The sequence below is a fragment of the Rana temporaria genome, chromosome 1 (assembly GCF_905171775.1).
Source record: "Rana temporaria chromosome 1, aRanTem1.1, whole genome shotgun sequence".
Lineage (NCBI taxonomy): Eukaryota > Metazoa > Chordata > Amphibia > Anura > Ranidae > Rana > Rana temporaria.
Window position 1 is genome coordinate 75,616,050 of NC_053489.1, and position 8,635 is coordinate 75,624,684.

The following is an 8,635-nucleotide window of genomic DNA, read 5'->3' on the forward strand; positions in this document are numbered from 1 at the left end:
TGAGACGGGACTGACTCGTATTGCTGCCTGTATCCCTGCTGAGGAAATATCCCTTCAGATACTATTTTAGGGGAAATGGTCTTTGACATAGAAGGATAAGGAAATCACCTGAGTGGTGACAGCAAAAAAACTAAAAAAAAACAACAAACATCAGGTTTTAACCTTGTACCATATTGTCAAACAAAATTTTGAAATTACATCATAACAAAAATGTGTGCAAATATTTATGATTAATTTTCTTTAGAAAACAGTTTCCTGCCCGCATGCTGCAGAGAAAGACTCTTTCTATCAGTGTGGAAGCAGTGCTCTCTCTGCAAAAGTGTAATATGCCCCTGCTTTGCAATCAGTAAAACTTAGTGAATAGAGAGTTCTATATCTGACTCAGCATGTGTTGGTTAGACTTCTGCAGAGAGACCACATGGCTTTAGGCCGGCCATAGACGATTAGAATTTCAGCTGATTCAGCAGGAACTGGCCAAGATTCAAACCATGTACGGGCAGGCTGAATATACCAAATTGATCAATTGATCAACTTGGGTACAAAGTATAAATACACACACACACACACACAATCCTGCACTTCCAGGTATCGGGCACGCCGCCACCGGCCTGCTGCTGTGACTTAACACAGTGGGTCCCATGGATCCGATGTCCACCGGCACCAGCTGATAGTTTTGGTACACAGGCAGAACGGTAGTCTGCCTATGTAAACAAGGAAGATTGTGGTTCCGTTAGTACATATGTCATGGATCCTGTGTTACCTGTAAAGAAGAAACACCAATCCATGCCTTCCACTAGTAAAAGCACCTCCCCCGCTACACTGAATAACCAGCTAGGCACAAATATGAAAGAGAGAGGTTCCCCAATGGGCCTATAGGCAGCAGATAAAACAATATAAGTACGTATAAATAGTATTTATTCCCGAGAGTCTCGGATAGCAACAATGAGTAAAAACGTTACATATGAACAGTTGTACAAATTAAAAGAGTCACATTCCTTGTTTGAAAGAATCACATTTCTTGATACAGTAAAAGTGGATAATAATACATATTGCAATTTCATGTATGTACAATGTTGAGCCCCGACGCGTTTCGACCAATAGGGTCTCTTCAGGGGGACAGAGTATCTGGGAAATAATAACACAAGGGTTCAAAAAATGGATGAAAGGACACATGTCAACATACATCACATTAAAATAGCCATCATATTGGGTTAGCCATAGTGTTTATAGTTACCCCTAGATCAAGGAGTCAATTGTGTGTGATGCCGTTAGATATCTCAGAAGGGCACAAGATGCCCCCATCCACCCAGTAGTGGAGGGCCTATCCCGGAGAACTTACAAGGAGCCACATTAAGATTGCCCCTGAAGGGCGACGAAGGAGCAGACACCTAAAAAACACCCATAATACCCATAGTTAAAATTATATGAAGGTAGGTAGATGCAGGAGGTAGCTGTTGAAGTGACAGCTAAGCCTATAATTGCGTAGATTAATGGGATAATAGGGTTAGGCAAAAAATAGTTGCCAACGTAATTGATAAGGGTCAGAGCATCCGTAAAGGTCCAAGTGAATAATTATATGAATAAAAATATATATTAATGAGTATTTGTTTGGTTATTGTTTATAGGTGTAATGATAGTTATAGTGAATAAACGAAAGTGAATGTGTAAAGTATATGATTGCCGATATAGGGCAATAACAGTGATATGTGGTATTTGGGTGTGATAAGTGCAAAAAGAGAAAAATTGTTGTGGGAAAAATGGGTAAAATAAAATAAATTGTGATACAGATGTAAACTAAGTGTTAAAAATTAATTAACTATAAACTATTAACTGTAAACTTAGTTTACATCTGTATCACAATTTATTTTATTTTACCCATTTTTCCCACAACAATTTTTTCTCTTTTTGCACTTATCACACCCAAATACCACATATCACTGTTATTGCCCTATATCGGCAATCATATACTTTACACATTCACTTTCGTTTATTCACTATAACTATCATTACACCTATAAACAATAACCAAATACTCATTAATATATATTTTTATTCATATAATTATTCACTTGGACCTTTCCGGATGCTCTGACCCTTATCAATTACGTTGGCAACTATTTTTTGCCTAACCCTATTATCCCATTAATCTACGCAATTATAGGCTTAGCTGTCACTTCAACAGCTACCTCCTGCATCTACCTACCTTAATATAATTTTAACTATGGGTATTATGGGTGTTTTTCAGGTGTCTGCTCCTTCGTCGCCCTTTAGGGGCAATCTTAATGTGGCTCCTTGTAAGTTCTCCGGGATAGGCCCTCCACTACTGGGTGGATGGGGGCATCTTGTGCCCTTCCGAGATATCTAACGGCATCACACACAATTGACTCCTTGATCTAGTGGCAACTATAAACACTATGGCTAACCCAATATGAAAACGAAACGCGTTGAAGCTCAACATTGTACATACATGAAATTGCAATATGCATTATTATCCACTTTTACTGTATCAAGGAATGTGATTCTTTCAAACAAGGAATGTGACTCTTTTACTTTGTACAACTGTTCATATGTAACCTTTTTACTCATTGTTGCTATCCGAAACTCTCGGGAATAAATACTATTTATACGTACTTATATTGTTTTATCTGCTGCCTATAGGCCCATTGGGGAACCTCTCTCTTTCATGCAATTTTAGGGTTAGCGGCTCTTTCATCTCTAACCATATGTGTCTTTTCCTTTTTTGCTAGGCACAAATATAACCCTCTGATCACCCCTGATGTTAACTCTTTGCCTGCCAGTGTCATTAGTATAGTGACAGTGCATATTTTTAGCACTGATCACTAATAATGTCACTGGTCCAAAACAAGTGTCAGTGTCCGATTTGTCAACCACAATATCACAGTCTCGCTATAAGTCGCAGAACGCCACCATTACTAGAAAAATAATAACAATAAATAAAAAAAATCATAAATATATCCCCTAGTTTGGAAATCTATATACGCTTATTGGGGTTTTATTTTACCAAAAATATGTAGCAGAATACATATTGGCCTAAATTGATGAAGTTTGATTTTTAATTATTTTTATTGGATATGATTTATAGCAGAAAGTAAACAATATTTTTCCACAGTGGTCTGTCTTTTTTTGTTTATAGCGCAAAAACCCCCCCACAAAAAACACAGTTGGTGATCAAATACCACCAAAAGAAAGCTCTATTTGTGGGGGAGGACAAAATTTTATTTCGGTACAGCATCGCACAACTGTCAGTTAACGCATGGCCATAACGCAAAAAATGGCCTGGTCAGGAAATCTTCTGGAGGTGAAGTGGTCATACTTTAGTAGCAGAACTTTCACAGTAGCCCTAGTCACCAACTTAGACTTTTGCTTTTGTCATGTTTAATATTTAAAATAAATAGAGCAGAGAAATTAAGATATTTTTCAAGAGTCCTTTCATGTCATGCAGTGCAGACAGTGGAGGGGAAGGTGTCAGAGAATACAGTGCAGACAGTGGAGGGGAAGAGATCAGAGAATACCATGCAGACAGTGGAGGGGAAGAGATCAGAGAATACCATGCAGACAGTGGAGGGGGAGAGATCAGAGAATACAGTGCAGACAGTGGAGGGGAAGATGTCAGAATACAGTGCAGGCAGTGGAGGGGAAGAGATCAGAGAATACAGTGCAGGGGAAGAGGTCAGAGAAAACAGTGCTGACAGTGGAGGAAAAGAGATCAGAGAGTACAGTGCAGACAGTGGAGGGGAAGAGATCAGAGAGTACAGTGTAGACAGTGGATGGGAAGAGGTCAGAGAATACAGTGCAGACAGTGGAGGGGGAAGAGATCAGAGAATACAAACGCAGACAGTGGAGGGGAAGCGACCAGAGGCGATTAAGTTTGCATGTGTTGCGCTATATAAGTTTTCATTCATTCATTCAGAGAATACAGTAGAGGGAAAGAGATCAGAGAATACAGTGCAGGGGAAGAGATCAGAATGCAGTGCAGACAGTGGAGGGGGAGATGCCAAAGAACACAATGTGGACAGTGGAGGGGAAGCGGTCTGAGAATGCAGAGCAGACATTGGAGGGGAAGAATTAATATTTTTTGCTAAATATATAAATGAGATTATGTTGTGCATGTTCTAACAAAAAAGGGCAGGTAAACAATTTTAATTGCAAATATCCTGTACTTTCAGAAAAAATATATGGATCAGAAAGGTCAGTCACAAATAAGTGATTGTTATTAAAAAAAACAACAAAAAAAAACAAGACTTACCAAACATGTTATACTTACCTGCTGTTGTAGTGGATTTTCACAGAGCAGCCCAGAATACAGACAACGAGGGGTTAATTGAGCACACTCCTGATATAGTTGTAGAACCTATTACTATAAATGCAAAAGGTAAAAAATGGATATCCTGGGGAAATTTTAAATATAAGTCCCTTATGGTATGTCCATCTTAATGCCAAACCTACGCAGAGGTGGCTGCAAGCTTGCAGATGAAGGTATTTATTTATTTTTTAAAAAAGCTTTAATTTAAACTTTCACATTATATACATAGTCACATTACATTACATTTGAAGAAAAAAACTATTTACAAAGATTTGTACAATGCCATTTTACATACTTTTCGTGAAAGACATGGTAGGGCCTGAACAGACATGCGCTGTACCAGGCAGGAGGATCTCAGATAACCTTATTCTCTTACGTGACCTGATTTATTACGCCCAAATAAATAACCAGCCAATTGTAATTTTAAGTATAGATCTGATGAAGGCATTTGATACAGTATCGCACACTTTTCTTTTTGAAGCTATGCATAAGATGGGTATCCCTGCAAACATTCTGTCAGTGATGAAAGGTCTTTATAGTGGAATAACAAGTCATATTCTCATAAAAGGGAAAATAAGTGAAAGCTTCATAATTAAATTGGGAGTAAGACAGGGCTGTCCTCTTTCCCCCTTGGTTTTTATAAGTGTTATCGAACCGCTATTGAAAAATGTTCAAAAGGACAAACTGTTTAGAGGTATGTTTATTCCAGGGGGTGGTGGACAAAGGGTTAAAGCCATGGCCTATATGGATGACCTTGTCTTCTTGGGGCAGACACAACAAGAGCTGAATAGAGCCAATTTACATGTCAAAATCTTTTGTTCAACATCAGGAATGGCAGTTAATTGGAGTAAAAGCAGTTTATGTAGCTTGGGGCGAGAGATTGAAGTCCAGACAGAAGGTATCCCTTTTGTGAAGGAAACAAAGGTTTTAGGCCTAACCTTTGATAGGGATTTGAAAGGTGAGACGAGTTTAAAGCACTTGTCTGCTAACATAAATAGAAAGCTGAACCTATGGAAATGAAGAGAACTGACATTGTCTGGGAAAACTTTAGTTGTAAAAGCAATTATACTACCCCTGTTACTGCATACCTCAATATTGTTTCCACCTTCAGATTTATGGATACAAAGGATCACAAGACAAATTTTCTTATTTTTTTGGGGATCTAAAATGGAGCGCTTATCCCGCTATAAAATAATGCTGACACAATCTAATGGTGGTTTTGATTTCCCAGAATATAAGGAATTTTATACACTTGCACTACTGGGGCCTTATTATCAGAATGTTGAAAGAGGGTGATCGGACAGCAATTATGATAAGATATTAGCAGGTTAGTGGTTCATTAAATGGGGACTAGTTCAAAAAGATCTAACCAAACCATATGCACTAGTGGTACCTCCATTTTACTAAATTCTCAAGAAATTTAAAGAAGTAAATCAGTTGGATGTACTAGAAGAAAAGATGGGGAACAAACTATTTCTCAAGAACTGGCTAAGAAGGGATGAACTGGTGTCACCTATATCGGGATTAAACTCTAGTCGAAGCAGTTTAGTGTGGAAAAGGGCATAGGTAAAAGGGGTCACAAAAAGGCAGTGGGACATTGTATGGATGGGATTACACGAATGTTTGCCAACCAGAAATTTCTTGGAATCCAGACACCTTACTGCAACAGAGCAATGCCCTAATCCGATTGTGGGGGGAGAGAAACTGTAAAACATTTGTTCTGGAACTGTGAATTTGCATCCAAAGTCAGGGATAACTATGCCATTTCTGGCAGAAGTAGCTGGGGTGACATGTCTAGATTTATTTTTGGTTAACACAGCACTGAAAATTAAGAATAAGTACAAAGCAAGAATAGCATGGATTTTCTTTTGCATACTTAAATAAGTTTTATGGGATGTCCGTAACCTTTTAGTTTTTAAAAAATAAGTCATACCGGTTAGCAAGGCATGTAAAATTGTAATTTCTAAATGTGAATTTGCATTTTTTCTGGATAAAAAACAAATGGGAGAAGAAAAGGCAGAGCTTAACTGGAAACATACTAAATGGAATTGTTGGTTTGTCAGTTTATAATTTGATTTGCAGATGAAGGTGAATCTGAAATGTAGCAAGAGGAAAAAAGCAGCACCTTCTGAGCATAGTAAATTAAGTATTTATTAAAAGGTCATAGGAAATACACTCACAGAGGAGCTAAAAGGTAGGGTTTATGTGTATGGTAGTTCATCCGCTCTTATCCCGGATACTGCTGATGCTACTCGTGCCTCGATGTTGACAGACAGGGACACCGTAGCTCCTTGCCTCTGTCGGCAGCGGTGGGGGAACCAGACGCTCTCAGAGAGTGGATGAAAATAATAATTCATCTAACCCACCAGGTTAATCCCAGGATTCCTGCAGCGATGTAATTCTAACAGTATGGGCTTTCCTTTACTGCGGTTACAGACGAAAATACACTTGCTTTTTTGGACTTGGAGCGGTTTCATGATGACAACATCATACGCGCTCAAAATTATTCTAAGCCCACTTCAGGCAACTCCTACCTACACTATGGGAGCTGTCATCATCCACGTTGGGTGAATAATATCCCCAAGAGTCAGTTTTGCCGCCCAAGACATAACTGTACTCGATTACAAGACTATACCACCCATGGGCAAACACAAAACAAATTTTCAGATAAAGGTTATCCCGATGAGCTAGTGGAGGGGGCATTTCAACATTATCTCAATACAGATGTCAGGAGCAATAGAACCATGAGATCAGACGATAATATGCAACCAGTTCGTTTTGTCACCCAATTTCATAGCCAATTTAGGAAAATGGAAAGGATTTTATCCAAACATTAGCCCATATTAAATGAAGATCCCCATCTCAGATCAACTCTTTCAGACCGCCTACTAGTCCGTTATAGAAGAGCCCAAATAGCCCCGAGCAAAATCAAAACATTAGGGCCCCGCGCTAGTGCTCCCCTAACATTTTTTAATGTGAAGGGAATGCACCAGTGTAAAAAGGCGTTATGCCTTACTTGTAAAACATGTCACTCACAGACAAAAAGACTTTACGTGCAAGGGTAAGCAATATACCATACCAGATTTTTTCATGTGCTTTTCTGAGTATGTAGTGTATTGTCTAACTTGCCCTTGCGGTCTGTTTTACGTAGGTCATACCATTCATACTCTTCGTAAGAGGTTCGGGGAACATCTGAACTTTGTGGAAAAAGGCTGTGAGAAATATAGTGTTGCCAAACACTTTAACCACTTCCATACCAGGCACTTACGCACCTTCCCGCCCAAGCCGATTTTCAGCTTTCAGCACTGTCGCAATTTGAATGACAATTGCGCGGTCATGCTACACTGTACCCAAATGAAATTGTTATCATTTTGTTCCCACAAATAGAGCTTTCTTTTGGTGGTACTTGATCACCTCTGCGATTTTTATTTTTGCGCAACAACTAAAAAAAGACCGAAATTTCTGAAAGAAAATACGTTTTTATTTTTTTCTGGTAATTTTTTTGTAAATAAGTAAGTTTTCTTCTTCAATTATGGGCACTGATATGGCGGCACTGGTGGGCACCGATGAGGTGGCACTGATAGGCGGCGCTGGTATGCGGCACTGATGGGCACTCATAGGCGGCACTGATGGGCACTCATAGGCGGCACTGATAGGTGGGCACTGGGCATAGATGGGCACTAAGAGGTGGCACTGATGGACACTGGGTGGCACTGATGAAATTGCTGGGCACAGTCAGTGCCCATGTTGCCAGTCAGTGCCCATTTGTGGGCACTGATTGGAATGATTGCATTAAAAACATTTTTTTTATTGTTTTTTTTATATCTATTTGTGCTTTATTGAGCACTGGGGGGCACTCCCTGGTGGTCCAGTGTGGGAATCCGAGGGGGGGGGCTGTACTGATAAACAATCAGCGTGAACCCCCCTGTCAGGAGAGCCGCCGATCGTCTCTCCTCTACTCGCGTCTGTCAGACGCGAGTGAGGAAGAGCCGGTCAACGGCTCTTCCTGTTTACATCATGATCAGCCATGATTGGACACGGCTGATTACATGGTAAAAAGCCTCCACCGGAGGCTCTTTACCGAGATCGGAGATGCAGGGTGTCAGACTGACACCCCGCATCACCGATCGCTGCGTGCACCGGCATGAAATCCTGCAGGACGTCAATAGACGTCCAGTCAGGATTTCACAACTACTTCCCGGACGTCAATCTCTTATTGACCGGGCGGGAAGTGGTTAAAGAGTTTCATCAGCAGTTCTCCTTGGGGCTTCGTGTCGGTAATAGAGGCCATTTCCAAACACCTTCCCCAAG